The sequence below is a fragment of the Miniopterus natalensis genome, chromosome 2 (genome assembly GCF_054644295.1).
Source record: "Miniopterus natalensis isolate mMinNat1 chromosome 2, mMinNat1.hap1, whole genome shotgun sequence".
NCBI classification, from domain to species: domain Eukaryota; kingdom Metazoa; phylum Chordata; class Mammalia; order Chiroptera; family Miniopteridae; genus Miniopterus; species Miniopterus natalensis.
In genome coordinates this window covers 149,238,434-149,257,630 of record NC_142082.1, presented here as the reverse complement: position 1 = coordinate 149,257,630, position 19,197 = coordinate 149,238,434, and positions in this window count along the sequence as shown.

Below are 19,197 nucleotides of genomic sequence, written 5' to 3'. Positions count from 1 at the left end.
ATTAATGATTCTTCTAAATCAAATTTCAGAGGTCGTTCCAATAAAAGTCACTAGCTATGATAATGTTATAGAATAGGAAAACTTAAAGTAGATGAATTTAGCTTTTATTCACCAAATAAACAGTGAATGGTGGCCTGGCTTCCCCCCTCCCCCCCCAAACTAATGAAGCCAAACCAAACAAATGTTATCAATCAAAATAGTTTACCTACTAAATAAAGTGTTTCATATAATTATATTCTATCTTGATCAAAATATTGTCACTTGGTAGTATTTTTAAACAAGATAATTTGAGCTTTTTTGAGAGCTGAATTGTAGTGGGAAATATTAAGGCTAAACAGAGTTCGATAATTTTAGAGAGCTTTGAGTTCCTACTATTTTCAAGCCAAAGTGATGTGTGTTGTAGAAAGTGGTAAATGTTACCCAAAAAATCATTCTCTGACCTTAGAATATAGTGGGAGGTGGGAGGTTTCCAAAAAAACATAGACAATTTTTACGTAAGGCTGAGAATATATTTCACAGTAAAAAGATGTAAAATATGTAACAGAATTGTAATTTGAGAACAATATGCAGACTAGTCCAGGGTATGTAAATGAAAGACGTAAGACAAGGTTGAGAAGGTAGATTGGAGTCACATTACAGCAAAACCCAGAAGCTAGAATGCTAAAATAAATAATATTTTACAAGACTATAAGGGGATGTCAGAAGTTTTTAATCAAAGAAATGATGAGATGAAAATTAGGCTTTATGAAAATTATCCTAACTACAGTATAGAAAATTAACTAAATCAGGAAGATATCTGAATCAGGGTAACCCTTGAAAAAGCCAGAGTATGCTACATCAATGATAAGAAGATCCTTGAGTATTATACAGCAAGTAGGAGGAAAGGAAGGGATTCAAGGGAGGCTGAAGATACAGGATTTTGCAGTAGATTGGATATCAAATGATAGAAAGGAAGGAATCAAAATGACTTTTAAGTTTTAAGCTTAAATGATTAAAATAATAGTTTGGTCATTAACAGGAGGAAGCCAGTTTAGATGAGAAACTGGTTTTAGGGGCAAGATGCTACAATCTGTTTTGTGCACATTGGGTCTAAGGTTTTTACAGATCGGCCAGCATGCTATTTATTGGGCTTAGTGAGATCTGGGTCCATCTCACATGAGATGTCTGGACTGGAGCTAGAAGTTTGAGAGTCATCTACTTGATAGTATAGTGGACACTGTGGAGAGAGAGAAAGGTATCAGGGGAAAGACTGGAGGCAAAAGGAGATGAAGGAAGAATATTTTCAAGATGAGAATTACAAATGTCAGCTATGCAGGGAACTTAAAAAACGGAGAAGACCCTTGAGACTGGTAACTATAAAGTCTTGGTGACTTGTAGGGTTATGGAGGCAGAAGTCAGACTGTAAAACTGAGTAAAACAGTAACCATAGAATGTATTGACCCACTGCTAGGAGAAATTAAGAATTCTCGTTTTCTGGGGCTTGTTAAAATAGAAAATATGCATATGCTTGTTAGGGACAGTTTGCTCAAAGTAGGTGGATATGATTTTTCCACCTCAAGGCACCATACAATCCTGTATAATTCTGTGTCTCTGAAATCCTAGTGCTAATTACAGTACTGGCCACCTGGTGGTTATCTACAAATAACAGATGGTTATATTTTGCCAAATTTAATTAGCGTTTATCATTTCATGTTAACAGTTTGCCATGGTCCACTGGGAGAAGAGAAATCTGTAAGTACATAGCTTTTCTCTACTTTAATACAAATTTGCTGTCCTTCCATATGTGAATAGAAGTTTAAACTTGGTTTGTTTCTATAGGCTGGAGACATATGGACTGCTAATTGCCACAAATGCACCTGCACCAATGCTAATGTGGTAGACTGTAAACCCAAGGAGTGCCCTTCTCTACCCACATGCAAAACTGGAGAGAGACTTGTCAGGTTCAAAGATAATGATACCTGCTGTGAAATCGGATACTGTGGTGGGTATCCATAATACATTATTTGAACTGAATCGAATATTCGTTTGCTTGCTCATGTGTTCAGGAGATACTTATTGAGCTACTAATATGTGTCAAACACTATGCTAGGTAGGTGTGACAAATAAAACAAAATCAGCAATTGGCCTCTTAAAATTTACTATCTTTGGAATGAGAGAAAGTCAGAATTAATAGTTCTGAATATGATCAGTAGATTAAAGGGGTACAATGGTGTTATGGGAAGAACATTATAATTGACTGATAAATACAGTCCCTTTACAATTTCTGTTTTATAAATAAAAAGGAATTATAATGTTTATTTTAGGGTAAAATAATATATTTATTTTTCAGAACCAAGAACGTGTTTATTTAACAATACCAACTATGAGGTAAGGTCATTTTCTACTTACCCTATTTTTATTAATATAATTATGAATAAATGCAGGTTTCTTTGGCTTATGACAGGAAAATTTAATAGGTAATGGTGGGGCAGAATTTGTTCATTTTTCCCTCCTATATTCAGTTTTCAAAAGGAATGTCAAATGTTAACTCTCAGCATGGGTCGCTTCAAAGGGAGAAAATATACTTGATCATTAACAACCTAGCCATGGAGCTTCTGAATAATATTTCCCATGGGCCTTGCCAGATGGAGAAGACATACTTTGTAACATTCAAATCAATGAAGAGAGTTAAACTGTAATTATAACCAGAAAGATCAGATGGCTAAACTGTCAGAGATCAAATAAGAAAACCCCAAAGATTAGAACCCCATTATGTGAATATAGCAATACAGTTATATTCAGAGGTGGCTTTTGACAAGTGATTTGGCATTTTGGAAAGTAATTTAACTTTTTTAAAAAAGTATCAGGAAGCCATAAAAAACAGATGATTCTCAAATTGACTTTAATACATTTGTACTGGTAATACTAAATATTAAAACATCTGAAATAAAATATATGTAGCATGTTAGGAAATACACAGAAACAAAGCCTATGAGAGTTTTAATTTGGGTCACTTATCACACTCAATTTTTAGTTTCTTATTTTTTTAGTTTCCAAAGATGACCTGACTTCAGAATTTATGACAGTTTCTAAACATAAAATTTGATGATGTTTAAAGAACAAAGAAAATGTTTTACCTCTAAATTATTTATATGCAAAATAATTGAAATAATAAAATTCTAGTTTACTAGAAAGTTAATTTTGTGGTTTAAGGCCCTGAAATAAATACAATTTCCCAAACTGGTATTTGAACTTTGAACATAAATTAATCGTAAAGCAATTGAGAGAACCTTAAAAGTATGTGCACCTGAACCTGTATAATTTTGTTAACCAGTGTCACTCCAATAAATTCAATAAAAAGAAAAAGAAGTATAGAAATATGAGCAAAGATAGAAGATGTGACTTGTCATTTGTGATAAACCTAGTTTATACCATTTTTTGTCCATTTGGATTTCCTTTTTGTTTTCCCTTAAACTTAGAGTATAAAAATCAGTCAGTTGACTGCTACAAATAAAATAACCTTTCTTGAAAATACTTAAAAACTATACTAGAGTGACTGTATGCTAGAGTGATCTTAATTTGAGGATCGGGACACATTCTGTGCTCTCAATGAGGAACTTTGAGTAATTCATGGAAGTAGAAGGCTTTCAATCCACCTTTTCTTATATATTAACCTAATGGCTGAAAGTGCCTCTGGAAATTCACTAAACATCATGAATTTCAATTTTTAATCAGGTTTTATTATCAACGGCAAAAAAGAAATCAAGGTGAATAATTACTTTGTTCTCTCCACCTCCCAGATTGGTGCTTCATTTGATGACTCCAACAACCCATGTGTCTCCTACACCTGCCGGGACACTGGTTTCAGTGCAGTGGTCCAGGACTGCCCCAAGCAGACCTGGTGCGCAGAGGTAAGTCATCTTCTCAAGTGATAAGCAACAAGGTTCACTTCTCATATTCAAGGCAAACACAACTTGTTTTCTTTCTCATAGGGAAAAGTTTGTGTCTGGCCAATAGCCTCTTATAGATTTCTTTCCAGATATCTCATTCACCTTTTATTGTCATGTATATTTTTCATATCAAAGATATGTTTGCAGGCTCTATAAAATGTAATCTAGTGCTAGTCTAGAAGTTAGTTACTATAGAAAGCATATTGCTATTTTTAAACAAACAAAAAAAACCTAGTTTGTTTTCAAGGCTTGTGGAGTCAGGTTAATAATTATCTATAAAACTACAAAAACTTCATGTAATTCCATATATGTGTACCCTTCAGAGTTTTCTTTGTGCCACAATCTTTATATTTATGACACCCAAGTGTGGTGAGGGTTTTGTATTAATGAATGCTTAAATTTAAGTTATTGAGAAAGGTTTAAGCTTAACTTATTTTTTTCTCTGAAGATGTAATTGATAATATAGTTTAAAGCTTTATTTTAGAACTCCAGTATTGGATTTCAACATTTATTGCATTTTTATTCTGAGACATTGATAAGTTTAAGAGTATAATAATGTGTAAGGTAAAAATTCCTGCCTGTGAGAAACTTACAGTGTCTAGTAGTAATATCATTATTCAAGTATTTTTTCAATTAAAATAAGTAAGGAGTAATTTTTTATTTCTTTGCATTTTATTTTAAAGAAAATTTGGCTTCAATATTGTATTCCCCTGCAAACTACTGTTGCAAAAGTTAGTGTAACTACTCACTCTCATTTTTATTGCTACTCTCTCACTCTCTCCCACCCGTGCTCACTGAATCTGAGATCAACATGTTCATCTGTTCCATTTCCCCCTGCCCCTTGTGATACTATTTAAATAAGTTAAGAAATGTTATATTATTTATAGAAAAATACAGAAAATTTTCAGTCTTTTTTCTTTTTCTTTCACCCACATAGGCAGACAGAGTCTATGATTCAAAAAAATGTTGCTATACATGTAAGTAAAATTAAGCTCCACATGTAGAGGAAATCTAAACTGTCGGAAAAAAATTAGCTTCTTTAAACAAAATGGCAGATCATTAAGAGAAAATCTTATGTGTTTTTAACACAATAGGTACTCTAATCTATATGCATAAACTAACAATGGGTATTTGCACATAATGTGCTATAGTTACTTATTCACGTGGATTGCAACAATCCCCCTAGTTAAAACCAGTGATATTTACCAAAAAAAAATTAATTAATTTTCACGGAAAAAAATTTAGCTTGCTCCCCTAACATCAGCAGGTTATGCTATAAATTGGTATATTAGATCATAAGGATGATCAGCAATGAGAAAATGGATACCAAAAATATCCATGCCCCTCCGTCTTCCTCCCCCTCCTTCTTTACTCCCCCCTTCTCCCTTGTTTCCTCCCCTTCCCACCCCTTCTCCTATGGTAGGGATAATGGCAATAATAATAAGATAACATTTATTTAGTATTAAACAGCCACCTTGTGCTGGATGCCAAAGTAGTTAATCTTGTCAGTAACATTGTAAGGAATTGATTATTACTCTCTAATTATGGTTAAGAAAACTGAGACTTAGCAATTGTTAATATTAAATCTTTCTGACTCTCTGATCTGTTTTGTTTTAGGTAATACTAATTGCAGAGCTTCACCCGTCAATGTGACTGTTAAGTACAATGGTTGTAGGAAAAGACTTGAGATGGCACGATGCATAGGGGAATGCAAGCAGACCACCAAGTGAGTTTTTCTTTGAATGTGTACCGTGTGTTAATTTTATAACATCGTGAAGGCAATCAAACTTTAAAACATTACATGAAAAAAAGATTTTTTAATTGATTTTTAGATAGAGAGGAAAGGAGAGAGAGAGGGAGAGAAACATTGATGTGAGAGTGCAACATTGATCAGCTGCCTCATGTACGCCCCCTACTGGGATTGAGCCCACAAGCTGGGGGCATGTGCCCTGACCAGGAATTGAACCGGCAACCTTTTGGTCAGGGGATGACATCCAGCCAACTGAGCCACATCAGCCAGGGCCATGGAAAAATTTTTATATAACAGATAATGATCAGGACTTTAATATCTAAAATATTAAGCCTGAAGAATAAACATTTTCAAAAGTGATGAATCATTTTGAAGAAGTTTCTATATGTATCAAACATAAGATATTTATGGCAAATGTATTTATTTTCATACAGTGATTACAGAGAGTACTTAAGCAAATACTCTTACTAAAAGTGTATTTTTAAACTGCCACGTGCATTTTAGGTATAACATACTACATTTTTTTCCTTTATGTACACTTTCACATATAAATTAATTTATGGGGAATAATTTGGTGTTAAGCTGTATATTCAAAAATCTGTTTTAATTTTTTGCACCATAATTTCTAATTGTGAGATTTTAAATTTCCATTTTTAATTTCTTTTTCTTTCTTTTGATCTTACCTACTACTTATCACGATCTCCATCAGAAATTTATAGTGAGGCAAAAAGCAATACAAGGTGTAGGAGAAAAAGAAATTGTTTGGGAAGCTTGGTAAATCCCTTAAACAATTAGAAGTTGAGCATTGATGTCAGTTTATTTCCAAAGACGTTCCACAAATATTTATTACTGAATATTTTCTTTTTAGGTACAATTACGATATCTTTCAGTTGGAAAATTCCTGCCTTTGCTGCCAAGTAGAAAACTTTGAGTACAGAGATATAATTCTTAACTGTCCTGATGGCAGTACAACCACTTACAGATATAGGCACATCACAGAGTGTACTTGCTCACCCAAGTGCTACGAATCTACAAAGACCACTTAATGTTAACATTACCTTTCCAGTTGTAACAGGCAGGTGTTTATTTTACAAGTGAACAAGAATAATCTCCCTCAGTTGCGAATAACAGAACATTTGTATCGCCATCCAAAAGTGAGTTCTCATTATGAGGCATTTTGTTCTTTTGTTGACTGGATCTGGAAAAATAAATATAATTTTGCAAGCAACTAGTAAGTAAATGTATTTATTTTATAGCCATAAGAATTCTTTCTTTTCTTTTAATATGCTTTATTTCTCAAGATAAACAAATCATTTTGGGTTCTTTAATTGCAGTGCTTAGCTGTGAATAGTTAAGAATTCTGCAAGTCAAGGAAAAGCTGGGTCATATCATGGCTCTCCAATATATTCATATTCTACTCTTCATCTGATGAGGCCATTATCCTGTTTTGTCCTTTCCCTTCACAGTTAACCTTACTGAAAATGTAGTCTTTTTTCTCTTTCCTCACTTTTCTATGCTAGTTAGATCACCCTTTTCATTCTAGTACAACTCCTGCTGCTTAGGACACCATTGGCCTCCTTATAATTCTTTCTATAGGGTCTAATATCATTTCCACTATTCCTTTCTTGAATCACTTTTCTTGCTGTTTCTGTTACATCACTTTTAATTAATGCTCCATTTTGTGGACACCTCTGTTACCATTGTAATTAGCTAGTTATTAATATTAACATAGGAGGAAAACAAAGGGGAGGCCACACATTAGAAGCATGGTCACCTGGGCAGCTTCACCAGGAAGCTGCAGGTTTCACACTCTCCATAAGGAACCACTGGTGCATTCCTTGCAGATCACTGGGGTAAGGGACTGGATAAAGGGGAAAATGTGCACATGCAAAAAGTCAGGATGACATAGGAAAGGTACTTTCTTGTCAGTCTAACCTGGGAACAAAGATCATTGGCTAGGGGGTGGAGCCACTGCAAGCATGTGAAATCTTGGAAGGGTAAAATTCCCGAGACAAAGAATTCTCTCTCTCGTTTCTCTTGCTTTGCACCTGCTTCCTTGCACTCACTAGTTCTGTGACCTGAGCTAGCTGCTGCGTGGCCCTAGGAGTCGCATGGCCCAGGGCCATGCAAACTCCACGCACAATGGACTGCAGCTGGGAACACAAACTAACCTAACCAGATGCTGGACTGGGCTATGTAAATATTGAGCAGAAGCTCTGGGCAGTGGTTTTGATCTCAGCCCTGCTGAAGACAAAATGGGACTTTTAAGGCAGGACAGAGGGAGATGGGACCTTGGAAACTCAGGGGTTTAATTCCATAGAAATAAAGCTGTCCACGATATCTCATCCTCCCACAGGGGCCTCAGGAAATTCTTATTCCCATGGCAGCCCAAGAAGCTCACTTCCACAGACAACAGGTGGGGATGCAGAGGACACCCCACCGATAACACCTTCACTTTTGCTGATCCTTTAACTTTCAGTTCTCCAGCGTTGCATTCTGTTCCTCTTCTCATTTTATTCAGGTTCCTTAGATGATTTCATCAACTCAGGTAGATGGTAGATGTGTTTATACACTGAGGATTTCCAATCTCTATGTCCAGTTCCAACCTCTTCTCTGAATTACAGACCTTGACACAACTTGAGGAGAGGAGAGTGGAGTTCATCCAATCAGAGAAGTGAAAGAACAAAGAATGAAAAAGGGACTTATATAAGAATGTCAAGAGGACCAAGATAACACTGCCCCCCAAAAATATTTGTTGCTCTAGGCCAAGAATGGGGAACTTTTTTTCTGCCAAGGGCCATTTGGATATTTATAACATCATTTGATGGCCATACAACATTATCAGCTTAAAAAGTAGCCTATCTTTGGTCAAACATTTAAATGAGTTTATTGAATTTCGAGTGCTGCCTGTGGTTGCCTTGGCAGGGCCAGACCAAATGATTTCGCTGGCCATGTACGGCCTTCGGGCCCAACGTTCCTCACCCCTGCTCTAGGCAATAGTTTACCTGTCAGAGAATGTTCAGGAAATTTCTTTGCTGTTACATATTATTCATGGACATCAAAAGAGTTGTTTGAGCTTACAACAAAGAACATGAGCCTACCATGAGGGCTTCAGTCAAACACAGTCCTGTCTTTCCATGCAAATTAGGGTTATATTCAATGACACTAGAGATTGAGCTCTTAATAATGCCAGAATCCTCACAAATCATCCCCTGCTGCTTCTTATGAAGGTTATGAGAGAGCTACATGCTTCAGGAATAATGAGAAGGGACATAAGCTGCCCTCATACTGTTAGTCACACTTCACCTGATGATATATGTGAAACAGCCCCTCCTCTATGGATGGGAATAGAGGTCAGATAAGGAGACAGTGTTTTCATGTCTTCTCAATTCTCTTCTTTTTGAGTTGATTCAGTGGTTTAATAATTTGTGGTCAATTTGGGATGTCTGTCTCAGAAAAGAAAAGAAATAAATGGAAGTACTGCTGGTATATTTGTGTAGTTGTTCCCCCAAGTTTTGCTCTGTGCCTATGTATCCACCTGGTTCTAATAATAAAATGAGCATCTTAGTTGTCATCTTCTCAAACTTCTCTAATTGAAAAGTATCAAAAGACATCACTTAAGTTACTATGAAGGCCTCACGATACATTTGGCTGAGAATTCATCTGTTGTGTTTGCTTCTCAAATTATGTCCAGCTGTATAATCTAATCTGGTATACCAGGGAGAGCTATGCAACACATGCAATATTGATTCCTTCAGCAAATATTTACTGAACAGCTGCTATTCTAGGCCCTGAAAATATAAAAATTTATAAGCAGATAAGATTTCTTATATAGAGTTTATGTGCTAGTTGAGTGGGAGTATAGCAGGAAATAAATATTATTAGGAGCTATGAGGAAAGAGAAACAGATGGTTAGGATGGAGAAGCTACTTAACACTGTTCTTAGTGTATCAGTTAGAAGAGGCTAGGATATGCTGTAATGACAAATTAACTCCAAATCTATGGTGCTTTATTATAATAAAGGTTTATGTCTCTGTCATGCAAAGTCCAGTATGGGTTTGTAAACCCTCCCAGACAACAGTCCTTCATGTAGTAATTCAACAATCCAAAGCTACTTCAATCTTGTGGTTGCCATCTCAACATGAGACTTTCCAACAGTGACATAAGGGAAGAAGGGAGATTAGAATATTGATCACGCTTCCCACTGACTCAACCTAGAAATGACACATTTTACTTTTGCTTATGGTCCACTAACCAGAACTGGTCAAATATCCTTACCATGTTGCAATAAAGTTTGGAAGTATGAATTTCCATGTGTCCATCAAAAAGAGGTATGTTCTAGTGATGTTTACCACATCTGGGATGGTCTCTCTGAGACCTGAAATAAGAAAAATCCAGCTATTTGAAGATAAATGTGAGAAACATTTTAGGCAGAAAAAACAGGTAGAGCAAGGGTCCTAAATTAGGAGGAGAAAGAAGGCTAGTGCATTAAGGGAAGGCTGGTATGAGATTATGTCAAAGAGAAAGTCAAGGGACTAATCACACAGGACACAATGAGCAAGTAGTTTGGTTTTATTAAAAATAGGAAAAGAAATCTTTGAAGGAGTTTAGTTAAAAAGAATGACATATTTTGATTTATATTTTTAAAGCAACAGACTGACTGATATTTAGACAACCGCTTGCACGAAGGCAAAGTGAAAACTGTTATTGCAAGTATTCACATGAGAAATAGTAGTGGTTTAGCCTTGCGTGGTGTGGTAGATTGTAAAATAGCTACAAATTTCTCCCATCCCTTTATGCACAACTTTGCCACATGGATTTACCTTTCTTCCCATCAAAAAGTGGAGTCCATTTCTCCAGTCCTTGAATCTAGGTTTGGCCTGGTTACTTGTTTTGGTGACATAAGCAGAGGACTGAAGAAAGAACTGGCCTGTTGGAATTTTACCACTCTGACCTTGGAAATTCTTTACTATCATATGAATAAGACCCAGACTGGCATCACTGAAGATGAATGACCATGAGGACCGATGTTCCAGTCATGCCAACCATTCCAGTTATCTCATGGGAAACCTCTCGTGTTTAAGCAAGATCATTTAAAATCCTCCAGTCCTAGTTGGGCCAGCCCACACCAGAAGAATCACCCATGCAATCCATGTAATTGTGAAAAATAATAAATGCTTGGTGTTTGAAACTGCTTAGTTTTGGGGTGTTTTGTTATGCACCAAAGTTAACTATGATTGGCGGCTTGTAGCACCAGCAGCACCAGCAGCAGCAGGAGCAGCAGCAGCAGTAGTAGTAAGTGAGAATGGAAAAAATAGATTTAGAATATGTTTTGGAAGTAAAACTTATAGGATCTGTTAACAGTGTGGAAACAGAATAAGAGAGGAAAAGGAATCAAAGATAGCTACTAGGTTTTAGTATCATTTATTAAGATGAGTAAGTCATTGATAAGGAAGGAGTGGACCACTTAGCAGAATTACCCCCAATACCAACAGTATAAAATGTTCTGAATTTACACAATATTTACTGCTTTCCATTATTATGTGTTCAGTGAAAACCATATATCTCATAGCAAAATTAAGACATAAGAGGTTATGAGATATGGGATATAAATATAAAATCAAATAATTAGGCAAAAAAACCCCATATACTTACCCATTTTAATTAGAAGAATGAGTATAAACTCAAAATTTATTTTTCTCATTCTAAAAATATGTGTATTTCATAACTTTGTCTACTCAATTATCTAAAGGAATAACAACTAGTAGAAACAAACACCCATCGTGCACAGATTTTCATTCTCAAACATTTTCCACTAAAAAAGAAACCAAGTCTCCTTAGAGAAATGGCTGATTTATCATCTGGGCTGTAAATGTATAAGATGAATCAGACATATCTTGTCATCTCTGAAAGCAAAGAAACTATAAAATAGCTCTTGAGATCATGTCAAAAAGACACAGAAGCCAGTTTGTAAGGGCTCCATTGGTCAAAGATAAATCCATTTGAACATTAAAATAATGATTATTTAAATTCATCGAAACATATAAAATATATTAAAATCCATGTGTCTATAATAATACTAAAAATAAAAAAATTATTTAGCTACTTTAGGATAGTTGCTAGATATCATTTTTTTCCTGGAAATTGATAGAGGGAAAGAATCAAACATTTATCCTGCCACTGCTATATGTATATATATGATAACCAAATAGTTGATGAGTGAAATTTCTTCTGTATAAAAACTAATACATATGGGAGAAATAATAAAATTCAAAGATAGCCATTTGTAACTCCTAATTAAATAATAAGCAATGATAGCCAATGCTTACTTAAACCATTACACAAAAAATTGAGGATGATTTTACAAAGGCTGAAACCTCTTGGTCAATTTTTTTTTTTTTTTAGTAATATTAGCATTACTAATAGTGAAAAAGACAGACATTATGTTTGGTGATTCAATCTCCAGAAATAGTATTGATTATAAACTATTCTTGCTGTGTTGTCAAAAATCTAGAGAGAGCAAAATTAAAACACCAACTCAACAAATAGTATTTAGTAAGAGTTTATTATGCATACAAGAACAGTTTCTGAACTGAGAGCTTTTGAATTCCAAACTGATATGACACTCAGGCCATGATATTACAGGATGGTTTATAGAGTGTTAATTAAATTGTTTAAACTTTGCAATTACTGGTTATTACAATGGAGGTTTTCAGGTGGCAGGGGGTTGGTTAAAAGTGATTACTTTATATCATTTTTAGGAAGAGATTTAAGTTTCTTTTATGATTATCAGAGGCATTTACAGGATATAATGGAAGTTTAGTTTTACTTATGTTCATGACATAAGCTAGATTTAGTTTTGCTTATATGACTTAAATGATTTTGTCTGCTCAGGGAATTTTCAAGTGAGGCCTCCATTTTATATTTAATTTTAAAAGTATTAAACCTGAATCCAATCTAGCATCTAAATCTAACTACCAATTATAGGAACATATTAAATAATACTGTGAAGATATAGAGTCAAAACAAGAATAATGACACGATTTATTCAGCAAATAGAATTATAAAGGAGGAGAAAATGTTATACTGGAAGAGGCTTAAGGATTACATGAATTAAATGTAACGCATGGATGTAGTTTGGATTCTTACTGGAACAAATCAAGCATAACAGACATTTTTGAGACAGGAAAAACAACGTAGATTGTGTAGTAAGTGATATTAAAGAACTGGCTTTAATTTTATTGGTTGCGATGATGGTATTATGATTATACTTTCCTTTTTAATTCTTTATGTTAGATAGAAATACTCAAGTATTTATTGGTGAAGTTATACGATGTCTTTTATTTGCTTTAAAATCTCCCAGGAGGAAAAACAACAATGCTACTCTTGGGTGTTTGCTATGTCACATGAAGAATGAAATTTGGCAAAAGAGATCCTCTAGATAAGATACAAAGGGGATGATGTGTGGCTTTGACTACACAAATGTTTGAAATAAAATTAATTTCTATTTCAGAGAAATACTCAGAATACGGCTTTCTTCTTTTTGTAGAAAGGTATACTGATTCTCAACATTTACTTTGCACTTTCAAATATTACAGTTGCTATCTGCAAACTTGAAGGGTTTGAAAGGCCCAATAGGACAGGAAACAAGTCCACAGCATTACAGAACATTCACTCTCAGTGTGTGACCACAGCTCACCGTGTGCGCGAGGCATCCACTTCTCAGGCCATTGCCTGGTCGCCCTTCAGCACTGTAAGCTGTGGTTTGTTGCTCTGATCATGCCCTTTTATACATTTAAATTTCAAAAGTTGTTGCATATTTCAATAAAAATGAGATCTAATTCTGGTGCCAGCTTGAAAGTTTCACTGCCTGACATTGCCATGCTAATGTGCATATTCAAGTAATATGTATAGAACAAAAATGTACAGCCTGCCCAGAGGGTTTAAGGCATACAGTACGAGCACCGCGTGGTCACATTATTTTACCTGTTTTGGTCAATATTCCCAGTAACAGAGCTACTTATAAATCTTGTTGATTCTCCCCCTTCACCATGTCACAAGAGAAATGAGCCATGTGACATGGTTGAAGCTCAAACAATTCCTTTGAAATCTACTTCTTTTAACATTCATAATATTTTGGAAATTAACATCCTACAGTACTACAAAATAATTGTGTAAGCACTTTATGTTGAAGAAATGGTTAAATCTTTGGTTTAGTCACACTCAATTACTAGTTTTGTCAGTCAATATGGTCAAATAACTATAATTCCATGTAGTTCTATATGATACTTAAACCTGTACCTGTATGTTGGAGAGACTTCTTTCTCAATTATTTTATAATTTTTTTGTATAGAAGCCTAAATTACTGTTGTGTACATGAAGGATTTAGTAAATAATTCTTTTGTTTTGACTTTAATTTTATCTCCAACTTCTTGCAATAAAATTATTTACAGGAGCTTCCACTAAAACGATAAATACCTTATGTTATAGTTTGGAAAAGTTCCTAGGAGATGTGGAAAAGGGAGGAACAAAGATGGAGCCAAATTCCAATTTCACGAGTATCCATCCAACTGTAGTGACAGTGAGAGAATCCAGTTAGGGGCCAGAGTCACAATGAGGGAGGTCAAGATCCTACTCCACTCACCCATAATCTTACCTGAAACTAATACAACATAATATTAAATGTAAACTATAATTAAACTATAACTAAAAAGCACTATTTTAAAAATGTAAATAAAAGCAATGTATTGCCACAGAACATTTGTGGGACTAGGAAATAAAAAGTAATTAAAAGCAGTTACTATTAAAAGGAAAAAAAAAAAAGCCATAATCAGGGTCTGGTGTGATATTGTGATTTACAAGAGATATATACTTGGTTTTGGACTTCTTTTCTGGGCCACACGTCTTGAGACCCTTGGAATTTGTTAAGTGATGAGAAAGATAAAGGTGTCTTTTGTTATGTCAATGAAGTGACCTTGGAAAACACAGAAGGGTGGTGCTGGTTACTAAGAAAAACAACCTTGTAATAAGAGGGTTGGAACTTTCTGTCCCACCAACACCCCACTGACCCAAACCCCAGGAAAGAGAAGGGGCTGGAGATTGAGTTCAATCATCAATAGCTGATCAATTCATCAATTCTGCCTCCGTAACGAAGCTTCCTTAAAAATGTAAAAGGACAGGTTCAGCGAATTACTGGATTGATGAACATGTGGAGATTTGGAGAGAGTGGCACGTTAGGAGAGGACTTGGAAGCTTCATGCCCTTTCCCTCAAACCTTGTCCTATGTATCTCTTCCGTCTGGCTGTTCCTTAGTTATATTCTTTTATTATAAATTGGAGATCTAATAAGTAAGAACTCTCTGAGTTCTGTGAGCTGCTCGAGCAAATTAATTGAACCCGAGCAGGACGTTGTGAGAAGCACAGGAGACAGGCAGGAGGGGGAGGCAGTCTTATGGAACAGAGCCCTTAACCTGTGGGATCTGAGCCAATCTCCAGGTAGATGGCATGAGAATTGAATTAAACCATGGGACACATGGCTGGTGTCTGAGAATTGCTTGGCGGTGTGGGGGAAAACCCTCCACACATTGTAATTGGTAACCAGAACCTCAGGTATAGAGACTACCGTAGCACCAAATAACCAAACTATAAAAGAAAAAAGAAGTGAATCAGAGAAAAATTATATCGGAGTTCATATATGAGCTACTTGGCTGTCTCACCAAAAAATAAATAAATAAATAAATAAATAAATAAATAAATAAATAAATAAATAAATAAATAAATAAATTTTACAGCTCTAATCATCCTACATGAAATTGTATAGGGCACGAGAAGACATATACTTTGTCCTAGTTCTGAACTATGAGAAGAGTTTTCACTAGATTATTAGACTTCCTTTTCATTATTTTAAAAATAAATAGGTGAGGAGAATGTAAATATTATGAAGAAAATTATGGACAAAAACTGTGCTTGTTTAAATAAGCTTTTCTGATGTTTAATAAGAAAAAGTGCATCTCAAGAGAGGAAAAGAATGCTACTTTACTCATGTCTCAGCATAAATGCTACGTATTCTTTCCTTCATTTATTCAATAAATTTTATCTGAGGATCTACTATGTGCCCTGCTCTTTAAATATGCCATGAAAATATTTTTGTGCTCATGAATTATTACAAGATGTGATTACGATTACAAAGAAAAGAGGAGGGAACTTTAATGCTGGTTCAATTCTGGTCAGGGCACATGCCTGATTTGCGGGTTCGATACCCAGCCGAAGCACTTATAGAAGGCAATTGATCAATGTTTCTCTGTTTCTCTCTCACCCCCAAGTTTCTCTGTCTCTGTCTCTCTCTGTCTCTCTCTCTCTCTCCCCCTTCCTCTCTCTAAGCATGTCCTCAGGTGAGGATTAAAAATAAATAAATAAATTAATTAATTAAAAGGCACTCTGGGGGGCCTCTCTGAAGAGATGAGATTTGACATGAGACCAGAAAGATGAGACAGTGCTGGCTAGACTAAGAATAGCAAGAGCATTATAGGCAGAAGGCACAACATAAGAGAAACTTGGTATCTTCAAAAACCAAAAAGTAGCTTGTATTGCTTAATTTACTGAAGCAGCATGTGTCCTTGGGTGAGGCTATGGAGCAGGCAGGTCGCAAATGTGTAAGACCTTATAAAATAAAGGTCAAGGTATGGTTTTCCTAGTTAATTCTAATTCTAATTTTATTTATTTATTTATTTATTTATTTATTTATTTATTTATTTATTTATTTATTTATGTAATTGAACTTGGCTGCTATGTGGAGAATTTATTTCAATATTGAAATTGAGAATTGGAAAAAGGGCAAGAGAAGAAAGATTTAAATGCTGAACCTAGTATTTATATATTATGTATTCACAGGGAAGAAAATCATGGCAGATATATCCCTTGGTTTGCAGACATGTGTTTTTCAAATTGTTACTCAATAAAGCAATTTCAAATTCAGACTGCAACTGGATTATGGTTGCTTGCAGATAAATATGTAAACTCCACAATATCCAAATAAGTTTATGTCTTCTCTAAAGTCCTAGTTTGCATTTATTCATCTTTAAGTCAGCAATGCAACTGATGAGTAGGTTATAATTCAGCCAGACTCAGTCAATATGAACTAGTCCTGCTATCTGCTGTGGAGAAATGTGGAAAAAGGGCGGTGGGCATAAAGTCTGACATCTTCTCCCCAAGGAAAGTTATTATAAATGTCTATAACTAAAACCAAAATACTTTAGATTTCCCTAGTTCTACATTTGTATGAGTTATTTTATTGTCTGACCTGAGCCAATTATAATACAAACATACTGACAAGATTGTTTAGTATCTTATGCTGAAGATTGAACTAAGGATTCACTTTCTAAGTTAGACTGATTTAGAAAGGGAGAAAATATTTGCATAATAAAAATGATGAAAATCATCAAAACTCAGAAACATTTTGTTAAGGAGGCTGGATTTCAAGGGCTAAGTGAACATATCACTAATAACCTAGACTCTAGTGTAAAGTAGGATCCAAGTGCATCCCAGATCTCAACTTTGAGTGGTTAGTAATCAAGCTCAGTGAAGTGGACAATCAAAACATGACAGAAAGAATTCATTCATTTGTCAGAGTAATACAACAATTAACACCTCCCAGTGTTTTTACTTAAATTTATATATTTTTAAACTTCAAATAGAGACATTAAAGGATTAAAAAGAATTAACCAAACATAGGAAAATGAGTCCTTTCTTTTTGACATCCAGTTTTATAAAAGGACAGAAGACCAACAAATGTACATTTGAAGGACTTTAAAACTATTTTATCTACTGCCTGGACAAGCTAAAAATATTCTCTAGAGCAAGAGTGTGACAGGTTAATTTATTTCACATTGACCCAGCAATTAATGTGTGCAATATCACTGAAAATTTTGTCTATTGCCATGGCAGGTCAGAGGACTGTCCCTGTGGTTTGCACCTTCAGAACTTTTTCAATATTCTCTGAAATATTTGATGTGTATTTGTGCAGAGGTCTTCTCTCTTGTTACCAGCAACCTGTTTTGTTTAATTAAAAACTAACAGAACGTAGACACTAATAGCAAATTAGCAAGCACTAGTGGTAATTTATAATTCAGAGTCAAATTTAGCCACAATAGTAGCATAGAAAGAAAACACCTTTCTGAACACATTTGTGATTTTAAGGGCAGAATTAGTAGGTAGTTCTCATTAGCCACATGCAAAAATTTGAAGAATTAATGTAAGGTATATTAACAACTTCCCGCTCAATGTTATCTTCCCCATCATCCTTTATTCTTTTTAGTGCAAATTTATTGACCTAATTTTTTTTTGGAGCATGCCCTTTCATGAAGAGTTGCTTTATGCTAGCTATTCTTCTGTAGTCGCAATATGTGAAGGGTTAGACCAGTACTTTCTTCTTTAGTCTTTTTCTACCTATTTTCTAGTTATCCCAAATAATCATAGTGAAGTGCTTACATTTTCTTAAACATAACCCTTCTATGTCATCTCTGTGTCATCATCATTTGTTTTTCTCTTCCCTACTTTGTCCATGTGAGAAATACCAACTTGCCTACCATTACCTGCCTGATCACAACCCCTTCTTATGAGAATGCATAACCCCTGGTAAAGAAAGTTCTATAGATCTAAAGAACCTACTCCATCTGGACATAGATGACCATATCAGGATTGGTGATGAATACAGCTAGCACTGGTTGGATTCTCTTTCCAGGAATTTGGATACGGTTTACTGAGAGACTGTACAAATCAACCATAGATTGTGCAGAAACAGATACCAAGAGGGGCAAAACTTGTGGTCATAGGAATGGAAAGATCAGATAACAGTGAGTATAACTGGCACCAAGAAGGCAGTCATATGAAAACAGAAATAATGGCAAGGCAGAAACTAAGAGTCTTGAAGAAGGGAAGTGAGAATGTAACCCACCCCACCATTCTTTTAACATTGTTTCTGTAAATGATGACCTGTTAACTAACATCTGGGTGCCGCTAAACAGCCTATTTGCTTAAGAATTCGAGGAACTAACTTCAAAAGAAGCAAACTCCAACTTTCAGACTTTCAGCTCTGGATGATTTGCTGACCTTAAACCAGTTATCAGAACAGACTGTTTTGGCTTGCAAGTAGAACCCTCATCAGAGAACTCTCAGCCCTCTCCTTTTGATTTGATCCCTTTATGCTGTTTGGTTTGTTTGTTTGTTGTTTTAATTTGCATTTTCCTGATGACATATGATATGGAGCATCCTTTCATATGTTTGTCATCTGTATAACTTTTTAAATTTTTTGTATTTGTATTGTTGACAGTATGACAGATGTCTCCCACTCCCCTCCTCTGACCCCCTCCACCGCCCCCGCCCCACCCCAGGCCTTCACTGCACTATTGTCTGTGTCCGTGGGTTGTGCATACATGCATATAAGTTCTTTGGTTAATTTCTTCCTGCTCCCCCCATCCCTCAGCCCCTTCCTCCTGAGATCCATCACTCTATTCCATGCTTC